General features: G+C 40.3%; 1 long non-coding RNA gene across 1 annotated transcript; it reads right to left on the bottom strand.

Moving 5' to 3' along the window:
* Positions 1-21918: 21918 nt before the first annotated feature.
* Positions 21919-26432, bottom strand: LOC119508725. The gene is made up of 3 exons (XR_005211572.1): positions 26188-26432; positions 22080-22193; positions 21919-21990 (listed from the first exon to the last, which is right to left on the bottom strand). It is a non-coding gene; the product is annotated as an uncharacterized LOC119508725 (long non-coding RNA).
* Between the last annotated feature and the right edge of the window lie 349 nt (positions 26433-26781).

Raw genomic sequence — 26781 nt, 5'->3', positions numbered from 1 at the left:
TAGTTCTACCACACCACGGAGTGTGTGTAGTGAGGAAAAAAGCACAAGGAGATGGGAGAAAAGAGGAACAAGTACTTTGCACATTAACGTCTATTAGAAGATGGCTCCCGGGGCGCAGCCATGCATCTGTTTGGGTTCTGGCATTTTCCACCGGTCCCATGGACTAGAAGAGCGGTCTTTATGTGATTCCTTCTAAATATGCCTGATCTTAGGAGGAGAATATTTAATTAGTATTCTCTGAGTGTGAGGACTGCTAAATGAGAATTTAATTTGGTAGACATTCAGGCAATATTTAAGGAAAGAGGGCCTTATTTGGGGAAAAGTGATTCCTGTGCAAGGATTGACGAACAGATTAGAAATGTATATTGTTCAAGGAACATGTGTATTTGAGATGCCCCAAAATGTCTGGTATCAAGGCTGCTTACAAAATATTGAAAACCTTGAGAGAGACATGTATGAGGAAAAATAAAATTGGAAGATTAAAAAGTGAAGCTTAAAAATAAGATTGCCAAGCTCAACTGCTTGCACATTTTCAGGCTTTTAAGTAGTGAATGAAGGAGACGTTTAGAATTAAACAATTGGAAGAAGAGAAAAAGTTCCAGATGATGGTAAAATTACTAAACGTATAACAAATTCAAAAAGGAGAACACAAAAAAATGTGTGTCACTTAGGGATACTTGGGCGTCTGTTGTCTTAAACATCTTTGAGATCTGAGAAGCAAAGAGATTCAAGGCGACAGCAGGGCTCAAAAATCAACTCATCTCCATCGGCAGACTGATATTCAAAGAGGAATGGAGCAGAAGTCTTTGTTAATCATAATAAAGAATTTGCTGTATTCACATGAAATAACAGCAAAGTGGAAGTATGCCAGGGCAATACAGTTTTCCAAGCAGGAATAAAGGGAACGCTAGGAAATTACAGAGCCTTCATCTCAATGTCTGTAATTTGCAAAATAATGGAAACAATAGCAGGGTAAGTTTGCCAAATGCATTTACAAATGAGTATCATTCCCTTTAATCAAGCTAGAGATAACCAACAAGGCTGGATAGAGGATTGGGGGTTTATGAATCTCTCTCTCTCTTTTTTTATGGGACTATGACACAATTAATAATTACATATGAGTTATTTTACTTTAATGTCCCGAATATTTCACATAGAAGCTATTTCTAATGGATCCATTATGGAAGAGAGTAAGATAAGAAGGAAAGAAAGAAACAAAGTACTGTGTGCTGTCTGCATTGTGTATGTGTGCTACTATGTATTCTTTTTGCTTAAATTCAAACTGTGGCATGGAGTTAATAGGAAATTTAAGAAATCAAATAAACCATAGTCCTAGGATTGAGTCAAAACCCCCTGAGGTATATTTTTTCCTACAGATCAGCAGGGCAGATTGTTCTCTGCCCTCTTGAGGAGCCCCTTTGAGCTTAGCCTCTCTCCCTTTAGAATATGGCTCTTTATTGAAACTTGGCTGCAATTGAAGCCTGTTTCCTTTTGTCTGGTCTTCAGTAAAGACACTGGACAGTGCAACACCAGCCTCCTGATGCTGGAAAGCATGCATGAAGTCACCACCGGCAAAGCCCACAAGTGGAATGATTTTACCATGTTCTTTTTGCGTTGGTTTTATATTAATTTACCTAACATGGATACTTAGCTCATGAGGAGAAAAGAGTTCTGAGCTTCTAGAATTAGTCCATTTAGTCCAAGCTGTGGCCGACATAGGCTTGGTAGCTGTGGAGGTGGGCAAGACATTTGAACCCCTGAGCTGCTAGCAGGCATCTCTGCTGATTTATGATTTCCTCTTAGCCATGGTCTTCAGTGCCCAGGTAGCTCCACCTCATATGTTTCACTCCTCCAGTGTCCACAGCAGATATGAAAGCCAGTGTCTGCCTATCTCCTTTCTTGATTCCTTAGCCTGATAAATGGCCTTGTTTCATATTTAAGTAATTGAGGCCATCAGACTTAAAATTCCTAAATTTTCCTTCCACAAAAACACCTCTTTACATCCATTTCAATTCTTACAATTTCAGTGAGAGTTGTGCTCTTCCTTTTGTTGAAGATTGCCATCCCTAACTCTGCTCTAGAAACCCTCCCCTTTTCCCCTCACTGGGGACCTTGACCTGTACCCCACTCTCCAGCTTCCTTTTCAGCAGGCTCCTCCCCTCAGTCTACAAACACATTGAAGACTCTAACATCTAAAACTCTTCAGCAAAAACCAGTGCCCCCCTCCAGCTACTGATTTATTGCTCTCCATGCCTTCAAAATCGAGTTTCTTGATAGAAAAATCTCTACGCAGTAATTTCACTTCTTCTTTGCTCTCAACCCTGTAACTAGTCTCCCCTCCCCGCATCCCCAAGGAGGCAGGGCAAGATGCCCTGGCAAAGCTTACCAGCAAGCTCCTAATCACTGAAGCCTTCTCTAGCCTTTTCTTCCTCACTCTGTGTAGCAATTGAAACATTAGCCCATTTTCTCCTTATTGAAACTCTTCTCTTGACTTTGAGACCCACCCTCACATGGCTCATAAATCTTTCCTTTAATCATCTTGCTCTTCCAATCATGAGGGTCTATGCTCTGGCCTCAGTTCTCTCAGCTTCTTTTCTTAGAAATTTCCGACCTCTCCCTTGATTCTGACACCTCAATTCCAAAAGATTTCATATTGTCATTTCCAGCTCTGCTTTCTCCTCCTGCTCCAGAAATGCACAACCAACTTCCTTCTGAAAATCTCCACTTAAATGTTCCTCAGCTAGCTTAAACTTACATAGTTTCCTTCTGTCTTCTTTCCACTGCCCTCTTCCTTCTATATTCTCTCTCTCAGTTGGGGATATCCTGGGTCAGAAACCTGGGATTAATGCTGAACTTCTTCCCACACTGTATATCCAACCAGCACCAATGCCCCTCAACTTCTCTTTCCGAAGCATTTCTCTTGTCTAATTCCTTCACTTCATTCCCATGCCATGGACTTGCTTTAGGTCCTCTCTCTTGCCTGAACTCTTCCAATAGCATTCTGACTGGTCTCTCTGCCTCTAACAAAGCCTCCACTTCATCATGCTCCTGCTATCCTCCTCGCTCTAAAACCCAAAGGTAATCATGACTCTCTTCTGACAGTCTTTCTTAGCTCCCCATTGTCAGTATAATTCCTGATTGGGGAATGCAAAGCCCTTCATAATTTCACTATTTCTGCTTCCTTCACCTTCTTCATCCACTTACCTCCACCACCACCTGTTTTGGTTAGCTAATGCTGCTGGAATGCAAAACACCAGAAATGGATTGGCTTTTATAACGGGGGTTTATTTGGTTACACAGTTACAGTCTTTAAAGCTATAAAGTTTCCAAGGTAAGGCATCTACAATAGGGTACCTTCACTGGAGGATGGCCATTGGCATCTGGAAAATCTCTGTTAGCTGGGAAGGCACGTGGCTGGTGTCTGCTTGCTCCCAAAATGGCATTCTCCAAAATGCCTGCATCAGCTTCCAACGGCCATCTTCAAAATGTCTGTCTCAGCTCAACTCCTCTCTCAGCTTCTGTGCATTCTTCAAAGTGTCCTCCTTGGCTGTAGCAAGCTCAATTCTTCTGTCTGAGCTTATATAGTGCTCCAGTGAACTAATCAAGGCCCATGCTGAATGGGCGGGTCCACACCTCCATGGAAACTATCCAATCAGAGTTATCACCCACAGTTGGGTGGGGTGCATCTCCATGGAAACAACCCAATCCAAACATTCCAACTTAATCAACACTAATATGTCTGCCCCTACAAGATTGCGTCAAAGAACATGGCTTTTTCTGGGGGACATAATATATACAAACTGGCACACCAGCCTCCGGCAAAACCACTCTGAACGTACAATTCTGTGTCATCACCATGTGTTTTGGTGCATGTAATCATGTTTCCTGGAATGCCCTTCTCAGCCCAGAGCAGGTGTCACCTCCCCCATGGAGCCTTCTGAAACTGTTCTGTCCCAGTCGGGGAAAATCGGTCCCTTCTCTTTCTTGCCCATGAATCTCTGAAATACACTGTTGACCTAATCACTCTGTATTGTTACTATGTGTTGATATGTCTGTCTCTACTCCTAGACTTGAATTCCTTAGGGGCAGACTCCAGGCATTTATCTCTTTATACCATGTCACAGTGCTTGTAGTAGAGTAAGTGAATTGAATTAAATTAAACAGAAGCCAAGAAATATTCTTCAGATTGCTTAAAGATGTGAAAGACTGTGTTGGGCAACTTGTCTGCCTCCAACACAGGCTAGGAGCAGTTTGAGGTCTGGGATGCTTTTTTCTTTTCCCAGTACCTGTCTCAGTAACTAAACAGCTCCTTTCCATCAACATACCAAAAGAGATGATTTTTTCCCCCTCTTCTCACACACACAGAAAGAGTGTGACTTGATTTTTCAGTCTTCTGGGAATTCTAGTCCAGTAAGATACAGTGAAGAAAGTGTCTTCTACTTTCTACTAATCTACCAGTTTCCAAAACAGCACAGCCTGCAAATCCCCTGTGAAGCCCTAGTGATGATCCTGAGTGAGAACAAATAAAGAGGAAAGGAAAAATAAAGTGTGCTTTCTTTACCTTACTTTTTTAAATTCAATTTTATTGCAGTATATTCACACACCATACAATCCATCCAAAGTATACAATCAATGGCTCACATTATCATCACAGAGTTGTGCATTCATCACCACAATCCATTTTAAACATTTCCATTACTCCAGGAAAAAAAAGAAAAAGAAAAAAAAGAGAAAACCCATCCATACCCTTTAGCCCCACCCCCATCCTTGATCCCTAGCATTGGTACAGTACATTTGTAACTGTTGATGAAAAAAATATTAAGATATTACTGTTAACTATAGTCCATAGTTTGCAATAGGTGCATTTCCCCCCCCCATATACCACTCTATTATTAATTCCTTGTAATAGTTTCATACATTTGTTCTAGTTCATGGAGGAAGTTTTTTTATTTGTACTGTTAATCACAGTCCTCATCTGCCACAAGATTTACTGAATTCTACAGTCCTTACCTTCCTTTTAATTTGGTTCCTTAAATTGACTCAGTGTATCTAGTGGGGGTTCCCATCTCCTTTTCCTTCTGGTTTCTTTGGGGGGTGAGATGGGGTGGGGTGTGGTCTTTTACTGGAGTAATATAAATCCCTAGATCACTGTATCTCTTTTCATCTTAGAAGAGAATACCTCCAAAGAAAATGCTAAACTACTCACATACTTCACACTGGGATCAAAGAATTCCCTGTGTCCCATGAAGATCTTAATAATTTCTCCCCTATATTAATGTCTTCAAGCCCTTATCTCTGAAAGAGAACCACGTTCCCCTCTGTATCCTGAGCCAACACTCTTCTCCTGTATCTGTTGACTCACTCTCTCCTCCTGGAAGTGTTCCATTGATTATCTTCAACCCCTTTGTGATGAGCATGACAATGAGAAGGGCCATGAGGATAAGAATGACACAGTTGACTCTGCCCTGTGCTTCATCGTGCTCATTCAGTTGGATTGTGACATGACTTGACATTTATTGATACTATTTTGTAAATATCCTTAACTGATCTCATGTGCTCTTTTCTTTATTCAGGGTCTAAATTCTTAAAGGAGAAGGAAATATATATATATTTCCAATTCAATTAAATGCAAAAAACATTTACTCCTCTCCATCACTGGCATCTGGTATAGTGCTTGGCACATGGGTAAGTGCATTCTGTGTGCAGAAAACACAGTAACTACTGAGGAAAACATTTTTTTAAATAAATGTGACACCTCCCCTAACTTGGAAATGTTTATAGACACCTAGTTCCTTAGGGAAAAAATGAATATATATATGTGCAAGAAAAACAGTTAGCTGATCTGTAAACAGATATATGAATGTATAAAATGCACACATCTCTATATAAATAATGACAATGAAGGAGTTTAAGGGCTGCAGAGACAACCGAGCTGGATATCGAGAAGTGAAATATTCCCTCAGGAGATGAGGAGGAAGTTCATCCTAAGAGAAGGAAGAACTGTACAGAGACAGCAGAAGACATTAAAGAAAAACAAAACAAAACAAAACCTTGAGGTAATAGGGAACAGGGAAAACTTTTATGTGATTTGTCACAGAGGACACGTTTCAGCGAGGGGAAGTCATTGAAACTGGGTCTAGCAAGACAAGCTGGGACCTGTTTCTTAAGGAATTTGTTCTTTATTCTGCAGTCAGTGGAGAACTTTGAAGGTTTCTCAGCAGAGGTGAGAAAGTCAAGAACATGCATTTCAGCAAGATCTTCCCTGACAGCAGTTTGGAGGATGATCAGAGGCAGTGGTTTATGAACCTGTGGAATAGTCAGGTGATCACCAGAGTCTAGGTGGAGCATAACATATTGAATGAAGGCAGGGCCAATGTAGGAGACAAGAACGGGAGGGAGGCGCATGTCAGGGAGGAGAGCAGGACCTCTGGGTAGAGCAGAGAGGGAGGCACGGAGGAGTTGAAACTGAGTCTCCTTGAAACAGGGCACTGTGGGTGACAGAATCGCTTAACCTTGTACAGCCAAGGCTGCCTGAGTTTTTGAGGCTCAAACAACTTTGAAAGCCCTCTTAGGAAAAAAAAAATAAAAAATATGAACAATATTTGTTAATATTTGCTTAGAGTGGGAAAAGCAATGAAAACAAATTACAAAAACCCCACAGATTACAAATGCTATAAAGCCAATAACCCACAAAATCCAGAAAAGTAATATAATAATTTTATTATTATTAACAGCCTGACACCTCTGCAATACTTTTTTCTACATTTCTTCCTATGTATACTCCCCCACCCCTTTATATGGAGATAAAATTCACCACTTAAAAACTGTACACGTCATGTATGTTCATTATATTGCATAACTATCACCATTGATTCCAAGACATTTTCATCACCCCCCCAAAAGAAACCTGTACCTATCCGTAGTCAGTCCCAATTACCCCTCCCCCTCTTTCCTGAAAACAGTAATCTGCTTTCTGCCTCAATGGATTTACCTATTCTGGACATTTCAAGCAAATTAATTCATGTAATCTGTGGTTTTTCACATCTGCCTTCTTTCACTTAGCGTAATGTTTTCAAGATTCATCCATGTTGTAGTATGTTTCAGTACTTCATTCCTTTTAATGGCTGAATATTATTTCATTGTAGATATACCACATTTTGTTTATTCATTCATCATCTGATGGGCATTTAGGTTGTTCCCACTTTATAGCTATTATGAATAATGCTGTGATGAACATTTGCGTTCAAGTTTCTCTGTGAACATATGTTTTTTATTTTCTTGGGAATATACTTAGGAGTGGAATCGTTGGGTCATATGGTAATTCTATGTTTAAACTTTTGAGGAAAGCGTCAAACTATTTTCCAAAGTGACTGTACCATATTCATATTACATTTCCACAGGTGATGTATGAGGATTCTAATTTCTCCACATCCTCACAGCACTTATTTTCCCTTTTTAAAATAATAACCTTCCTAGTGGATATGCAGTGGTGCCTCATTATGGTTTGGGTTTGCATTGCCCTAATGGCTAATGTTGTTGGGTATATGTTCATGTGGTTGTTGACCATTTGTAAATCTTCTTTAGAGAAGTATCTATTCAAGTCCTTTGCCCATGTTTTAATTAGTTATTTCTGTGTTAATTGTTGAAATGCAAGAATTCTTTGTGTATTCTGGATACTAGACCCTTATCAGATATATGATTTACAATTTTTTTCTCCCATTGCAAATATTGTCTTTTTACTTTCTTGATACTGCCCTTTGACTCACAAAAGATTTTAATTTTGATGACATCCAATTTATTTGTTTTTTTTCCCCTTGGTTGTTTGTACTTTGTTGATATAGCTAAGAAACCATTGTATATTCCAAGGCCTTAAGGATTTGCAAGTATGTTATTGTCTAAGAATTTTGTAGTTTTAGGTTTTACATTTAGATCTATGATTCATTTTGAGTGGTGTAAGAAAGGAGTCCAAATTCTTTTGAATATGAATATCCAGTTGGTACAGCACCATCTCTTGAAAAGACTATTCTTTCCCTATCTAATGGTCCTGGTATCCCTGTTGAAAATCAACTGAAAATAGACAGAGGGATTTATTTCTGAACTCTCAATTCTATTCCATTAGTCTATATGTCTACACTTATGCCAGTACCACACTGTCATGATTGCTATAGTAAGTTTATGTAGTCAGTTTTAAAATTGGAAAGTTCGAGTCCTCCAACTTTGTTCTATTTTTTTTTTTTTTCCTTTTAGATCGTTTTGGCTATTCAGTGTCCCTTGCATTTCCATATGAATTTTTGGATCAGATTATCCATTTCCAGGAAAAAAAAAAAGGCTATGGAGATTTTTATAGGAATTACAATGCATCTGTACATTAGTTTGGGGAGTGTATTAGGGTTCTCTAAGGAAACAGAATCAACAAGAGATATCTATAAATATAAGATTTATACAAGTGTCTTAAGCAACTGTGGGTACACACGAGTCCAAATTCTATAAGGCATTCAGCAAACTGGCAACTCCAATGAAGATGTTTAATGAACTCCTCAGGCAATGAACTGGCAACTTTAACAAATGGGACTCCTCAGGAAACGCTTTGCAGGTCAGCCGAAGAAGTGAAGGTCCTTTATCTGTCTTGCTTAAAAGTCTTCAACTGATTGGATTAAATCCAGCTGACGGCATTCTCTAGTTGTAGAAGACACACCCTTCGTTGATGTCATCAGTCACAGCTGCAGCCAATTGACTGATGATTTGACAAACCAGCCTTCTGCTTTACTAAGCAGCCACAAACGTCCTCACAGCAATGGTTAGGCCAGTGCTTGCTTGACCAGACACCTGGGTATCATCACCTGGCCAAGTTGACACATGAACCTAACCATCACAGGGAGTATTGCCATGAAACTATATTAAGAGTTCCAAACTATGAACATGGAATAGCTTTCCATTTATTTACATCTTTAATTTCTTTCAACAAAGTTTTGTGGTTTTTCAGAGTACAAGTCTTATATTTTTGTTAAATTCAAGACTGTTATATTCTTTTTGATGCTCTCATAAATGGGACTGTTTTCTTAATTTCATTTCAGATTCTTCCTTGTTAACATACAGAAATACAACTGATTTTTGAATATTGGTGTTGTTTCTTGCAACTATGCCAAACTTGTTTATTTGTGCTACTTTTGTGTGTGTTTGTTTGTGGATTCATTAGGGGTTTCTATATATAATATCATGCCATCTACAATTAGAGATAGTTTTACTTCCTCCTTTCCAATGTGAATGCCTTTTATTTCTTTTGCCTAATTGCCTTGGCTAAAACTCTAGTGCAATGCTGAATAAAAGTGGCAAGGGTGGGCATCCTTGTCTTGTTTTTGATCTCAGGGGGAAAGCTTTCAGTCTTTCACCATTAAGTACGATGTTAGCTATGTTAGCTTTTTCATATATATCCTACATCTGGTAGAGGAAGTTCTTTTCTATCTTAGTTTGTTGAGTGTGTGTGTTGTTTTTTTTACCATGAAAGGCTGACAGATTTTATCAAATGCTTTTTCTGCCTCTATTGAGATGATTTTGTGGGGTTTTCCCCTTTATTCTATTAATATGGTGTATTACATTGATTGATTGTCATATGTTGAACAACCATTGCATTCCTGGATTGTACCACTTGGTCACGGTGTATAATCCTTTTAATATGCTGCTGAATTTGGTTTGCTAGTATTTTGTTGAGGATCTTTGCATCTATATTCATAGGTGGTATTAGGTGATAGTTTTCTTTGTTTTGTGATGTTTTTACCTGGCTTTGATAATAGATTAATACTTAACTAATAGAATAACGTAGGAAGAGTTCTCTCCTCTTCCATATTCTGGAAGAATTTGAGAATATTTTGTGTTAATTCTTCTATAAACATTTGGTAGAATTCACCAGTGAAGGCATCTAGACTTCTGCGTTTTCTGTTGTTGTTGGAAATTTTTTGATTATTGACTCAATCTTTTCACTTATTATAGGTCTATTCAGATTTTGTATTTCTTTGAGTCAGTGTTGGTAGTTTGTTTGCTTCTAGGAATGTGCCCATTCATCTAAGTTGTCTAATTTGTGGCATACGATTGCTCATAGTGTTCCCTAATAAGCAGTTTTATTTCTGTAAGATCAGTATAATGTTCTTATTTCATTCCAGATTTTAGTAATTTGAGTCTTCCCTTTTTCTTGGACAGAATATATAGAAGTTTGTCAATTTTGTTGGTCTTTTCAAAGAAATTATTGATCTGTTGTTTTTGTTGATCTTTTCAAAATTGTTAATCTGTTGTTTTTCTATTTTCTATTTCATTTATTTCCATTCCTAGTCATTATTATTTCCTTCCCTCTGGTAGATATGGGTTAAATTTGCTCTTCTTTTTCTAGTTTCTTAAGGCAGAGTGTTAAGCTAATGATTTGAGATCATTCTTCTTTTGTAATTTGGCATTTACAGCTATAAATTTCCTCTGAGCACTGCTTTTATTGCATTCCATAAATTTTGGTATGTTGGGTTTTCATTTCCATTCATCTCAAAGTGTTTTTTAATTTCCCTTGTGTTTTCTTCTTTGTCTCATTGGTTATTTAGGAGTGTGTTTACTTCCATATATTTGTGAATTTCCCAATTTTCTTCTGTTATTAATTTCTAATTTCGTTCCATTATTGGTGGAGAATATACTTTTTGTGATTTCAGTATTTTAACATTTATTATGTTAGACTTCGATTATGGAGTCATGAATGGTCTTCCCTAGAGAATGTTCTATGTGCACATGAGAAGAACGTATATTCTCCTATTGTTGGGTCAAGTGTTCTACAATTGTCTTTAGATCTAGTTGGTAAACAGTGTTGTTCAAATCTTCTATTTCCTTGCTGATGTTCTGCTTAGTAGTTCTAGCCATTATTGAAAGTGGGGTATTGAAGTCTCTAACTATTACTGTTGAATTGTCTCTTTTTCTCTTCAACTCTCTCAGTTTTTGCTTCATGTATTTTGGGGCTCTGTCATTAGGTGAATGTATGTTTATAATTGTATCTTCTTGATGTACTGACACTTTTATTATTATATAATGTCTTTTTTGTCTCTGGTAGCATTTGTTTTTAAATCCATTTGGTCAAATATTAGTATAGCCATTCCAGTTCTCTTTTGGTTACTGTATTCATGGAATACCTTTTTGTATTTTTTTTTACTTTCAACCTATTTATGTTTTGAATCTAAAATGAATCTCTTGCTGACAGCATATAGTTGGATTATTTTTTTTAAATCCATTTTTCCAATCTCTTTTTTTACTGGAGAATTTAATCTGTTTACATTTAATGTAATTACTGACGAAGAAGGACTTATTTTGGCCATTTTGCTATTTGTTTTCTATATATCTTATGTCATTTTTTTGTTTCTCAATTCCTCCATTACTGCCTTTGTTCTAGTTTGCTAATGCTTCAGAATGCAAAACAACAGGGATGGATTGGCTTTTATAAAAAGGGGGTTTATTTGGCTACACAGTTACAGTCTTAAGGCCAGAAAGTGTCCAAGGTAACACATCAGTAATCGGGTACCTTCACTGGAGGATGGCCAATGGCATCCGGAAAACCTCTGTTAGCTGGGAAGGCACATGGCTGGCGTCTGCTCCAAAGTTCTGGTTTCCAAATGGCTTTCTCCCAGGACGTTCCTCTCTAGCGAGCTTGCTCCTCTTCAAAACATCACTCACAGCTGCACTGAGTTCCTTCTCTTTGAGTCAGCTCATTTATATGGCTCCACTGATCAAGGCCCACCCTGAATGGGTGGGGCCACGCCTCCATGGAAATATCCCATCAGTTATTATCTACAGTTGGGTGGGGTGCATCTCCATGCAAACAACCTAATCCAAATGTTCCAACTTAATCCCCACTATTATGTCTGCCCCACAAGATTGCATCAAAGAATATGGCTTTTTCTGGGGGACATAATACATTCAAACCAGCACATTCCACCCCCTGGACTCCAGAAAAACATATTCTTTCCAAATAACAAAATATATTCTTCCCATCACAATATCACAAAAAGTTAAATCATTTCAGTAACAATAGTTAGTACAAGATCCCATCAAAATCAATTACAGGCATGGTGGGTCCTAAGGCATAATTCTCCTTTAGCTTTGGATCTGTGTACTGAGAACAAATTATGTGCTTCCAATATACAATGGAGGGGCATTCATAGGATTAACATTCCCATTGCCATAAGGAGAAAGCATAAGGAAAACAGGGTTAACCGGACCAAAACAGTTCCTAAAACCTGCAGGACAAACTCCATTAGATTTCAAAGTCTGAGAGTCATTTACAGAACAATGTTGCATCCTTGGGGCTTGAGAGAGCGGGAGTCTAACCCTTCCTAAGGGCCTTTGTGGCAGCCCTTTCCTCTCCAAACACTTGGGTGAGTGCTCCAACATATCCACACATTGGGGAGACCACCTTCTTGTCCCCACCCTCCTCAAACATCGGGGCAGCTCCTGGATTCCCTTCCATCTCCAGGGCACATGCTCAACCCCTTCAGAACAGTGTTGTGGCAGCCAGGCTCTCCCCAATTCCCTGGAAATGTGCTCCACCCTCTTTGGGACCTGAGGTGGCAAAACTCTTCCAGAGCATCGAGACGGAAAGCCCGCCCTCGACCTCCAGGGCAAACTCACCCTTTCCATGCGTGTGGGCTGCTCCACTCTCCCAGCCCGAGACCTCTTGACTCCAGACCTCAACCTCCATGGCTCTGTCTTTGAAGAAATTTTTCCTTCAGTTTGTTCCTTGTCTGTCTCCTCCAGTCCAGACTGGCAATGGCTCTGTCTGTAAAGATCTTGCAAAAATTCTGTTGGCTTTGCATGAAGCATGCAGGGGTCAAAGCCATCAGACAATAGGAGTTTCCACAAATCCTTTCTGGATAATTCCATCTCCAATCTTGGCTTGTATTGAAATGGCGGGTGGGTTCCATGTTTGGTTACATCCTCATGTTGGGCTGTAGCTTCTGGAATTCCACCCCCTGGAAGCCTGTAATTTTCCAAGCCATCAGCCTCTGGTTTCTTTGAACCCAAGAGTTCAGTTCCGAGTTTATCTCTCTGCTTGCATTGTACTATAAGCTGCAAGGAGAAGCCAGGGTACATCCTCCACATGTAGTCTGGAGATCTCCCCAGCTAAGTATTCCAGGTTGTCACTTTCAAATTCTTCTTTCCATCTGACACCAGGACTCAATTTTGCCAAATTCTCTGCCACTTTAAAACAAGGATCACCTTTCTTCCAGTTTGCAACAACACATTCATCATTTCTGCTCAAGTCCTCATCAGAAGTATCTTTAGAGTCCATATTTCCACAAACAGTCTCTTCAAAACAGTTTAGGCCTTTTGTATCAAGCTCCTCACAATTCTTCCAGAATCTTCCCCTGTATCCATTTAAAAAGCCGTTCCAACATATTTGGTATTTACATCCAGCAGCTTCCCATTCAGATCCTTCTCTCAGGGATCAAAGATAAAGTCCAAATTCTCCCTGACAACTCCAGAGGCAGGTGCCACAGGTGCCAGTGGATGTGGAGGTAGTGCTGGCTGTCTGCCTGTCTGCAACTCTGGGACCACCAGCAATGCACAGACAAAATAGATACAAATGTGAATGTACAAACAATCTGATATGTGTGGATAAATAAAATGTGGTATATTGATACAATGGAATATTATTCAGTAATAAAAAAGAATGAAGTACTGAAATTTGCTACAACATGGAGGAACTTTGAAAACATTACACTAAGTGAAAGAAGCCAGTGGCAACAAACAGAATAGGGAAATCCTTAGAGACAGTAGACTGGAGGCGGCCTGGGACTGGGGATGGCTGCAGACAAGAAAGAGGAATGAATGCTAATGAGTACAGGGTTTCTCTTTGGGCATGATAGAAATGTTCTAAAATTAGATTCTTCTGATGGTTTCACATCTCTGTCAATATGCTTAAAAAACACTGAATTGTACATTTTAAATGGGTGAATTTTATGGAATGTATGTTACACCACAATAAAGCTATCAAAAAAAGTGAATATGCAGAGGGATCCCGAATGGGACAGCACCCCTGGCCTCAGGTCTAGCCCTTGCTCAAGGGGAGGGGATCTCACTCAAGGGCATGAATATCAGGAGGCAGAGAATGTTAGGGGCCATCTTAGAGGCTGTCCACCACTCTAACTTTCTGCAATTACTTATTCCTGAAGTTTGGTGGTAAATTCAACTTTTAAAATGCTGCTGTCCCCTACTTATAATTGTGCCTAAGAGTCACCCTAGAGAACCTCTTTCGTTGCTCAGATGTGGCCTCTCTCTCTAAGCCCACTTAGCAGGTAAACTCATGCCCTTCCCACTACATGAGACATGACTCCCAGAGGTGTAAATCTCCCTGGCAATGTGGGACATGACTCCCGGGGGTGTAAATCTCCCTAGCAATGTGGGACATGACTCACGGGGATGAGCCTGGCCCTAGCATCATGGGATTAAGAAAGCCTTCCTGACCAAAAGAGGGAAGAGAAATGATACAAAGTGTCAGTGGCTGAGAGATCTAAAGCATCGTTAAGAGGTTATTCTTAAACATTATGTAGATACTCCCTTTTAGTTTCTATTGTATTAGAATAGCTAGAAGGAAATACCTGAAACTGTTGAATTAAATCCAGTAGACTTGATTCTTGATGATTATATGACTATAAAGCTTTTCTTGTGTGACTGTGTGACTGTGAAAAATCTTGTGACTGACCTTCCCTTTATTCAATGTATGGGCACATGAGTAATAAAATAAAGACAAAAAATATATATAAATAATGGGGAGGGATAAGGGGTATGGACATTTTAGGTGTTCTTTTTTATTATTTTTTTTAATATATTTTTTGGAGCAGTGAAAATGTTTTAAAATTGATTGCGGCGAGCATTAGGGGCAAGATGGCGGCATAGAGAGGAGTGGAAGCTAAGTAGACCCCCTGGAACAACTACAAAAAACCAGAAACAACTAGTAAATAATCCAGAATAACTGCGGGAGGACAAACGAGACCATCCATTCATCATACTCCAACCTGAATTGGGAGGAATGCCCGAGAATACAGCATAAAATCTGTAAGTAAAACCTGCGGAACCAGGTTGGGAGACCCCCTCCCCCATACCCTGAGCTGCAGAGCTGTGTGGTGCCAGAGAGAAGCTCTCTCCCAGCAAGCGAATATAGCTCAGCTGAGCTCCAACTGGGGTTTTAAGTAGCGAGTGTGAACTGCTCACTACAGGTACGCAGCCCCAAAAAACAGACAGAGGCTTTGGGTGACGACTGACCTGGGAGAGCCGGAGGGTTGCCTTGGAGTGGGTCTGAAGGGGACTATCTGTTTCTTTTTTGGCTCAGTGGAGAAAGCCCCAGTCATTTTCAGTTTCCAGGGCTGTGACTCTGGGAAGGGTGGAGACACCACAAGCAGAGAGCAAGACCATTGAAATGCTAATGACCTCCACCTGAGGGGTCTGTCTTCTCTAGGAGGAAAGGGGTGGGGCCCTTTCCATTCAGAACCAGACCCCAGAGCCTGGGGGAACACGGCCACACCTCCTCACACCAGTCAAGAATTATAGGCTGACAGGCGTCACCTGCTGGGCAGAAAAGCACAGTGACCCGAGGCATCAAAGGGTGGAGCAATTTTCTAAGACACACCCGCAGGGAAACCAGATACTGAATATTTCTTCCCTCTGGGACCTGAGCCTGTTCTGGTCTGGGAAAACCTGATTTGGATAACGAAGAAAACCATGCCTAGACAACAGAAAATTACAACCTACACTAAGAAAAACAAAGTTATGGCCCAATCAAAGGAACAAACGTACACTTCAACTGAGATACAGGAATTTAAACAACTAATGCTAAATCAATTCAAAGAGTTTAGAGGAGATATTGCAAAAGAGATAGAGGCTGTAAAGGAAGCACTGGGTATGTATACGGCAGAAATCAAAAGTTCAAAAAACCTACTAGTTGAATCTATGGAAATGAAAGGCACAACACAAGAGATGAAAGACACAATGGAAACATACAACAGCAGATCTCAAGAGGCAGAAGAAAACACTCAGGAACTGGAGAACAAAACACCTGAAAGCCTACACGCAAAGGAGCAGATGGAGAAAAGAATGAAAAAATATGAGCAACATCTCCGGGAACTCAAGGATGAAACAAAGTACAATAATGTACGTATCATTGGTGTCCCAGAAGGAGAAGAGAAGGGAAAGGGGGCAGAAGCAATAATAGAGGAAATAATTAATGAAAATTTCCCATGTCTTCTGAAAGACATAAAATTACAGATCCAAGAAGCGCAGCGTACTCCAAACAGAAGAGATATGAAGAGGCCTACGCCAAGACACTTAATAATCAGATTATCAAATGTCAAAGACAAAGAGAGAATCCTGAAAACAGCAAGAGAAAAGCAATCCATTACATACAAAGGAAGCTTAATAAGACTATGTGCGGATCTCTCAGCAGAAACCATGGAGGCAAGAAGGAAGTGGTGTGATATATTTAAGATACTGAAAGAGAAAAACCACCAACCAAGAATCCTGTATCCAGCAAAGCTGTCCTTCAAATATGAGGGAGAGCTCAAAATATTTTCTGACAAACAGACAATGAGAGACTTTGTGAACAAGACACCTGCCCTATAGGAAATACTAAAGGGAGCACTACAGGGTGATAGAAGACAGGAGTGTGTGGTTTGGAACACAATTTTGGGAGATGGTAGCACAACAATGTAAGTACACTGAACAAAGGTAACTCTGAATACAGTTGAGAGAGAAAGATGGGGAGCTTGTGAGACACCACAAGAAAGGAGGAAAGATAACGACTGGGACTGTGTAACTTGGTGAAATCTAGAGTATTCAACAATTGTGATAAAATGTACAAATATGTTCTTTTACAAGGGAGAACAAGCAAATGTCAACCTTGCAAGGTGTTAAAAATGGGGAGGCATTGGGGAAGGGATGCAATCAGCATAAACTAGAGACTGTAACTAATAGAATCATTGTATTATGCTTCCTTTAATGTAACAAAGGTGATATACCAAGGTGAATGCAGATAAGAGGGGGGGATAGGGGAGGCATGTTAGACACTTGACATTGGTGGTATTATCTGATTCTTTATTCTACTTTGATTTAAGGTTATTTTTCCTTTTTCTGCTTCCTAGCTGTCATTTTTTTTTGTTTCCTCTTTCTTTTGCCTCTCTACCTTCTTTGACTCTCCCTCCTACCTTGTGGAAGAAATGTAGATGCTCTTGCTTAGTATGAGCAGAATGCTCAATTAGGATGAACTCAAATGTTTGGAAATGAACAGGGGTGTTGGTAGCAAGATGTGAGAATAACTAACAGCGCCGAATGGTGTGTGAATGAGGTGGAAAGACAAAGCTCAGAGTCATATATGTCACCAGAAGGAAAGTTGGAGGTCAAAAGATGGAAATGTATAAAACTGAATCCTATGGTGGGCAATGTCCATGATCAACTGTACAAATACTAGAAATCACTTCATGAACCAGAACAAATGTATGACAATACAATTAGAAGTTAATAATAGAGGGGCATATAGGGAAGAACTATATACCTATTACAAACTATATACTACAGTTAGTAGTATTTCAACATTTTTTCATAAACAGTAACAAACGTACTATATCAATACTAGGAGTCAACAATTGAGGGGGGTTGGTTAGGGATGGGGAGGTTTAGAGTTTCCTTTTCTTTTTTTCTTTTTTCATCTTTCACTTTATTTCTTGTCTGGAGTAATGAAAAGTTTCTAAAAATTGAACAAAAATTAAGTGTGATGGATGCACAGCTGTATGAAGGTATCCAGGGGCAAGTGATTGTACACTTTGGATCTTTGGATAATTGTATGGTATCTGAACAATCTCAATAAAAATGAAAAAAAAATTGATTGTGGCGATAAATGCACAACTATATGATGATACTGTGAGCCACTGATCATATACTTTGGATGGATTATATGGCGTGTGAATATATCTCAAAATTGCATTAAAAAAAAAAAGAAGGGTATCTGGCATACCACTTACAGGTTATTAGTTGGTAATCCTTAAAGTTTTTAATCAAGCATAGTGATCACCTCTGAGTTTGGCTCATCTGAAAAAAAAAAAAAGATGAAGGAATTTTTTTTAAATGCTGCTGTCTAATATAGTAGCTATTAGCCACATAGTGTGGCTATTCAAATTAAAATTAACAAAAATTAAATAAACTTTTAAAAATTTCAATTCCTCAGTCACACAAGCCACATTTCAAGTGCCCAATAATCACCTATGATTAGCATCTACCATGTTGGACAGTGCAGATCTAGAATCTTTCCACCATCATAGAACATTCCACTGGACAGTACTGCAAAAGAATTCTGAGGAAACCCCTGTTTTCTGAGGCACCAGCATTTTTGTCTGCATTCATTGGCAGTCATATTGTTACTCTGTCTCCTTTCAGGACTCAGTTGCAACTAGTTTCTTTCCTTCATGAAAATCTGCTAAGAAAGAAATGGTTAAACTCATTCACACTGAAGTGTAAATGACTATCTTTTACTTCATCATTTCCTCAACATTTTCATTTCAATAAGGTTGAGTCTAAAGCAAATGAATACATTTTTAATTGTGGCATTTTTGATGTCAGCATCACTGACTGAGGTATGTTATTTGGGGTGGTGGTGGGGTTCAAGTCTTCTGAATGCTTTTGAAACTTGAAGAATCCCTTTTGATATGAGAATACCCACTCCTAAATTATCTGGCTTTTGAACTCATGGTTTCCCATATGGATTCTCTCAAAGTAGATAGCAACTGAATCTTGATGTGTTGTAACTGAGTATCATACCCACAAAAATCAAATAATATAGTAGAAACCATCTCTATGTATTTACAACCAGGCACCACAAAGTCGGGTAAATGGCATTACGCCATTTAATGCCTAGCCTTTCCTTGTGGAGTAAGTGAATCTATCATTTAATTTGTTTCAGCCAGAAGGACGGCCTTTCATTGCAGAGGGAAAACAGAAGTTCTTTGACAGCGGGGACAAAAAGCTCTGGAAAGGACGCGGTTGGCAATGAGCAATGTGCGTTACCACCTGAGCTAACAGGCCCATTATTGGAGCCTGGTGCATAATATTCACCTCCGCCGCTCAAGCAGGGTCGTTGCTGGTACAAACATAATTTGCCACATTGTTTTCATGTGATCATTTGGAAGCAGAGGGAGCTGCCTTTAATGACAGGTCACAAACACTCACCACGCAGGCTCCTTTCTGCCCGCCTCGCCGGGCTGGGCGCTGGCAGCACTGCCATTCAGGCTCTTGTTTTTGTTATGGAACAAAAGCCTCACTCCCAGCTGTGGCGCCAAAATCTAGCTCACACCGTACAAGTAACTGACAGCTCCGAAGCTTGGAGTAGAGGAGGCCAGGCTCGGCTCCGCCAATCACGGCGGCTCCTTTCTGTGAGCCACGCATGTTTACAGGCAGCCCGCGGCTGGCGGGGAAGGAAGCGACGGGGAAAACCAGGACGTGGAGTCTGCTCGGAGTGGGCGTGCTCCCAACAGAAAAGTGAAAGCGGGAGAGGCCCGCAGCTGGGGAAGATTCCACATCCTCACCCGCTCCGAGCCGCTGTGATTTTGTCTGGTTAATGCCATCAGCCTGCAAGAAGCGTCCGCGGTGCTTTCCTCATGACTTGGTGTGCATCGTCTCAGTGATTCTAAGGCGATGAAGGAACAGGGAATGGGCCAGCCCCTCAGGGTTTGGTTTTTAATTTTTTTTTAAATTGTGGTAACATATATGTAACATAAAATTTTGCCATTTTAACTATTTTAAGTATACAATTCAGTGGCATTAATTCCATTTACAATATTGTGCTATCACCACCATCGAGTACCAAAACTTTTCCATCACCCCAATAGAGACTCAGTACCTGGTCAGCAATAACTCCCTATTCTCTGCCTCACCCCTAACCTCCAATCCACTTTCTGTCTCTATGAATCTGCTTACGTCTCCAACCTTCTACCAGGCACTCTGAAATGACAAAAGGTGAGAAAGGACAAGATGACTGATAAGTCAGAGATGTTGATATTGTTTCCTACAAACCTTCAGAGCAAATTGTTGTCTTTATCATCAGCATTAAAAAGAGTTTATTTAGCCCCAAATTGTGCACGTGCTGTTGTGTATTGAACCATGTAAGTAAAAAGAACTTGTCCTGTGCCATAGGTAGGTAATAGGTTGACATAGTAAGGAAAGTTCCAAGGGTGTCATTTGCAAAATGAATTTGCAAGATCCACCTCCGTTCCATCCAGGCAAAATAAAACTGATTCAGGCCCCCTGGCCAGTGGATACCAAGAGACGGGAAAGCCTTTGGCTAAGCTGGAAAATGAAATGACTTTGAGTATGTGAATTTTGGGTTAGAGACAGTGGAATAGAGACATTGAAAGGTAATTCTGGAGTCCAGTGACCTGGGCTCCAACTCTGCTTCTGCCATGTGTCATTTTGTGATTTTTGTAATAACTGCTCTGGGCTTCCATTTTCTCATCAATAAAATGGGGATAATACATCCAGGCTTGCTGTGAAATTTTAATGAGATAATTCATGCAAACCGCTGGCACTCAGCACACAATAAATGAATGTGGTTCTTTGATGCCAATATATGATGGTGAATATTCCAGAAATAATAGTATGGTGATAGGCCAAATTCTTCCTCATGAAGAGAAGTGTAGGACAATAAACCTGGCAGATAGTGAGCGCTCAATTAGCATTGGTGAAGCTGCTGCTGCTGAATCAGATAAGTCCTGGCTGTGCCAACTATCAGATAGGTTTCTTTCTCTATGCCTCGGTTTTCTCATCTTTAAAGCAAACATAATAGTACCAACCACATAAGATCACTGAGAGGATCAAGTGAGATAACTCAAGTAAAGAACCTGGCACCAAGGGCACTCAATAAGTGCTAGCTATTTTTATTATTGCTTTCAGCATCTGGTGAATGATAATTCTAGAAATTATGGCTTGGTGACAGACATGTTCTTATGGTGTAACTTAAAAATAAGAGGAAAGTGAGGTTTTCCTCAGGAACATGCCCCATCTTTCCTTCTGTGCTGTCTTCCCTTTAGATTGGGGTTATCTCCTCTTCTCTGGGTTCTTGATGTTCCCTTGCTGCTCCAACTGCCCAGGACTCTGCATGCTCACATCAACCAGGCCTGTCCTCTCTTGCAGCACTTTTTTTCTTTTTTAATCCCCAAATTTCTTTTCCTTTTCTTTTTTTTTAATTAGAGAAGTTGTAGGTTTACAGAAAAATCATGCAGAAAATAGAGTTCCCATACACCTGGTCCCATTATCAACATTTTGCATTAGTGCAGCACTTTTTTAAAACTTTCTATTTTGAGGTAATTGAATATTCACATTTTATAAGAAAAAATACAGAGAGCCCATGTATCCTTCACCCAGTGTTTCCCAATGGTAATATCTTGAATAACTATAGAACAATATCACAACCAAGAAATTAACGTTGATTCAATCCACCTTATTCAGATTGTACCCATTTCCTATATACTCCTGTGTGTGTGTATGTTTAGTTCTAGGCAATTTTATTGTGTGTGTGGATTTGTGTGGGCAGCACCAAAATAAAGACAGGCAGTTCCATCACAAGGATCCTGGGGTTTTACTCCAGACTTTTCCCTGATGGCACCTCCGCCTATTTTCCCACAAAACTTCTTTCTCCTGTGTTCAAAGACTTGCTAAGAGAGTGGCTACCCCATCACAAATGAATTCTGGCCAAGGTAATGATGAATGATTATAACTGTTGAATGGGTCATACCCCCAAGACCGGTGTATTCTTGGATAAAGCTTTAATGATTTTACTCAGGGGAATGAGCAGCAGATGAATGCCAGGGAAGAAGCAAAAGGAAAATGGGGTTTAGAATTATTAATCGTCTTTAACTGTGCATGTAAAATGGTGGGGGTAGGGAAGAAGCATGGAATCTCCTTATAAACCAAAAGGGCTCCCGGCTGGTCCATCTAAGTAGAAATTAAAAAATAAATAAGTCTCAATCGCAAATCTATACACCTTTAAAATTAGAAACCTTTCAAAAACTTCTCCCCTTTACCTCAACGTGATCCTTTGGAATAAATAAGAAATCCTTTTGCAGCAGATGAGAAACTGGATCCCGGTCCTGTTCCCCTTTTGCAGCAGATGAGAAACTGGATCCCGGTCCTGTTCCCTTTAAATAGCACAGGGCAGAAGTTAAACAATCAGTCCATGCCCAGGCTTGCAATCACGAAGAGAGAACTCGGTTTGATTTTCTGTGGCCAACCACAGCCTTTTAGCGCTGATGGCCCTGGCATATTTTACAAGGTGCAGAAAGCACTGGCTTAAAGCCTTGCAGGGTATGAGAGTGAAAAGCATTCCTTTTGCCAAATTTTGACATAATTATAATGCATAATGTCCCACAGACATTTTTACCCCCACAGACTTTTTTGAGGGTCTAATAATTACAGCACACCATCCTGGGAGTGGCTAGCAAGAGGCAGCCTTGGTTCTCAGCTGCTTCCTATCATAAGATTGCCCTTCCGGTAAGGAGCAAATCTGAGGCACAGATTCTACTAGATTTCTGCTATGCTATTGACAGTTGGAAAAAGGGCAATAGGATTAGGAAGAAAAAAGGCATGGAGGAGGGGTGCTGCAGGAGGGGATGTTTGTCACAAATGGTTATGTTCTAGAAGTGTGGTACCTGGGCCAGCAGCATCTTCATAATCTGGCTTGTTAAGAGGGTAAATTTTCCAGCCCCATCCATACCTGACCCAGCAACTTTGAAGAAAGTTACCATTATTCAGTTTTAACCAACCCTCCAAGTGATTCTCTTGCACTGTAAAGTTTGAGAACCCCTGGATCTTCCAACAACAACATCCCAAAATAAGTTTGTCAGCCCACCAGAATGTATAATTCATCTCTTAGGGATATGGATGGAATAGTCAAACAATAATTTAAATTTAGGGAAGAAATATTCTAGCACCCATAAAAGTATTCTAGGGATAGAGTAATAAACAAGACAAACTTTCCCAACTTCATGGAGTTTACATTCTAGCTGCTGGTAATAAGTGCTCTGAAGAAAATCAAGTGGCAGATTTGGAGTGCTAGTCTAATAGGGTGGTAAGGAGAGGCCTCTTTGAGGATGTGATATTTGAGCAGGTGGCTGAATGAAGTGCAGGAGTTAAGTTCTGGAAGAAGGGCTTTCTGCAGAGGGAGCTGGAGGTGTGACAGCCTGAGATGAAAATGGGTTTGGTGTGATCAAGGAAGACTGAGAAGACAGTGTGGCTAGAGGGGAGTAAGGAGAGACCAAGGAGAGCAGATTAGCGAGAGGTAGGGCAGGCTCGACTGTACAGGTCTTCTAGCCCTTGGAAGGAAGTTTAGATTTCTTCTTTGGAGGTGTAGGGACAAGAGAAAGGCGTGCTTTGTTTTAATATATTTAAGGCAACTGGCTGCTGTGTAGAATTTTGCCTGAAGGAGGACAAATGTGAAAGCAATAAGACCAGTTAGGCAGCTCGTGAGGAAGTCTGGATTAGAGCTGATGGGCACTGGATAAATTTTTGTAGTAGAGGTGAAGAGATTTGTCGGATTTAGGATATATTTTGAAACCAAAGTTGGGATGTGAGGGAAAAAGAAGAGTCAAGAATGATTTCTAGGTTTTTGCCTTAAGCTACTGGGTCCGTTGTGGTGCCATTTACTGAAATAAGCAAGAATGTAAAGGAACAAGTTTGGGATGAAAACTAAGAATTATCTTTTTATCATGTTAAGCTTGAGGTGTCTATTAGACATTCAAGCGGAAAGACATAAGAGTAGGCAGAGGAGTAAATGGGTCTGTACTCAGAGGGGAGACTGAAACTGGACTTACAGTGTGTGTAACTAAGTACAAGCTGTTCATTAATTAAATTACTGGCAGATGGCTAAAATTAAATATGATATACAATAAGATATTAAATTAAGACAGTTACTTTTGTCCATTCTTACACTCCGCAACTCTAGTTTATTCAAACTTTCCACATGGGGATTCTACAGCAGTGTCTTTCCTGTCACTAAAGCTACTTTTGAAGTCTCCTAACAGTTCTCCAGAGCACCTGATATTCATTTCCAGCTAAGCTGTTTGATTTGAAGCACTTTTGGATCTGTGTATGAGGTATGAAGTGTCTCTAGACACTATTCCAACCACCAGAAATTCATTTACTATTTCTGAGTTCCATACCAAAACCACGTCTGACCTTGCTTTGTAAGTTGATGTATAGAAAGCTTGTTTCCAACCACAGCCAGCAATTGCGACCCCAGGAAAAACTGCCATATATAAAGTTAAATTTCTTTGCCTCTCTCATTTTGCTGATTGCATCAAGTGGCCTCCATAAGCCTCACAAAGTAGCATTGACTGAGATTGTTTCAGGCTAATATGCCTTCTTAAGAAAACATTTTGTTGTTCAAAATTTTGTGTTTGAGTGAACACTTGTGAAATGAGAGATGTGGTAAGACCCAAATATATGATAACTGCCTCTTTTTTGAGGAATAATTTTAGGGGATAAAATCTTCATCATGTATTCTAGCATAAATTTGGAAAAGCTAAAGGAAATTGAGGCAGAATATACCTGGGCCTTGGGACTGCAAAAGAGCTAAGAAACTTGGACAGGAATTCTCAGATATCCATCCTGGTGCGTTGTGGCATGAGTTCACCAAGAGTGCACCGAGAGTTGCACAGGAGTGCGGAGAGTGGGCTGGGAATGCAGGCCTGGGTACATGCTGGGGTGTCCCTGGGCACATTGCATTGCATGGAGAAATGAGATTGTCAAATGTTCCCAACTTGAGTGTCGACATTTCTCTGTACCACTAGGATCATGGCTTCTGGATTGAGAAGAGAGACTGTGACAATAGAGGGGTTTTCCATAGATTACATGTTTGATTTCCCTCTCTCTAAACAGTGAATCCCATGTGAAGTGTAGTGATATCAGAGATGCAACCTCTGCCTAATCCTTCCATCCCACGACCTGATCCTCAGCACCACCCAAAAAGAGTTGTGCTCAGAAGGAAGGCTACATAGTCTTTGGCCTGAAAATGTCACAAAGAACTGTTATTTTAATGAGATGTAACCTGACATTGCAACAAATGTGCCCCTTCCCCCCACCCCTGAGTGGGGTTCCAGAACTCCCCATCCTGTCCCTGGGCCTTTGCTCCCATGGCTGCTTCTCCTTGGAATGCCTGTCCTGCCCCCTCATTTCCTGGTGGATCCCAACTCACTCTGTAAAATTAGCTTATTCCCAAGGTCTTTTCTAATCCACCCTGGTCCTCTGACTCCCTCTCCTCTGTGATCTCAAAATTCCCTTGCAGATCAAGATCACATTTTTACCAGAGACACTGTAATAATGTGTTCATGTGTCTGAATCCTCTGTCAGCCTGGGAGCTATGTAGGGATTTGTGCATCTCACTGTCTAGCAAAATCCTTGGCACACATAGTAGACACTCAATGGCTATTGCTGAAGGACTAACCTTCAGGGCTGGGTATGTGTGTGTGTGTGTGTGTGTGTGTATGTTTACTCTTTGTCTAATGTGTAGTCCACAGGAGGAAATAGAATGTGTGATCCTCTATATGTTGTCACCAGGCAGGGTTCTCAGCCTCCAAATGTGATATGCCCCCACCAGCTGAACTGAACCTGAAATTACTCTTTAAAAGTTACCCCACTCATTTAGAACCTACAAGTACCCTCAGGGAGAATAAGCCCACCGAAGTCCAGTGCTTCTCAATTTAATGTGTATACAAACCACCTTGAGATCTTGTTGAAATTCAGATTCTGATATGGGGAAAGAGGGTGAGGCTGAGAATCCTCATTTCTTATAAACCCCCAAGTGATCAGCATCTGCTTGTGTGCAGACCACACCTCAGTAGCAATGGTCTGGCAGTGGTTCTCAAACTTTAGTGCCCATCAGAATCACCTGGAGGGCTGGTTAAAGCTCAGATTGCTAGGTCCCACTGCCAGGTTTACTGATTCAGTAAATCTGCAGCAGGACTTGAGATTATGCATTTCTAATAGGATCCCAAGTGATGCTGATGCCTGTGGTCCACGGACCACCCTTTGATGAACCATCGCTACATATCAAATGCTTTCACCTTCTTTACTCCACACCAGCAACTGAGGAAACCTGGAGAATTTCACACAGTCCTGCAGAGTGGAAGTACTCACCATTTGTGGGAGCCAATTTCAACTGCTCTTCCATTATGCCATGATTTCGGCCCTGACCTGTAACTGCCACTTCTTCCATTCCCCTAGGGGTCCAGGGCCAATTTCCACGGCTCTGCTGAAACCCACAGAGAAAATACAATCCTTTGGGTTTAAACTAAATCAAATTTCTGTTTGCCGCCCTACCTATAAAATAATCTGCACTACATCCATCCTTAAGCCTCTTTCTCCCATATTAGACAAATCAATGTCCCTCTGTCCATGCAAAGCCAGTTCACCCATCTGGGCTCTGGATCTCACGCCTCCCTCTAACCCCTCAGAGATCTTACTGCTGCAGTTACTCTCCTAATTCCAATTTCTTCTATCTTTTAATGATACCCAAATCTTTTCCATCCTTAAAAATCCTTTCTTCTGATCCTTTCTCCTTTGCTCCTTCCTGTAGGAGTCAAATTTCTAGGAAAAACAAAACAAAACAAATTAAAACATGAAATGTACACTCATTACTTCCTTACTTCTCAGTCATTTTTTCAAACCCACAGCAGTCTGACTTTCATTCTCATAAATCCACTGAAAAATGCTCTTGTTAATATTACCACC

The sequence above is a fragment of the Choloepus didactylus genome, chromosome 14 (assembly GCF_015220235.1).
Source record: "Choloepus didactylus isolate mChoDid1 chromosome 14, mChoDid1.pri, whole genome shotgun sequence".
In the NCBI taxonomy this organism is placed as follows: Eukaryota; Metazoa; Chordata; class Mammalia; order Pilosa; family Megalonychidae; genus Choloepus; species Choloepus didactylus.
The sequence above is the reverse complement of the archived record's forward strand: the minus strand, read 5'-3'. Positions and strand labels throughout refer to the sequence as shown.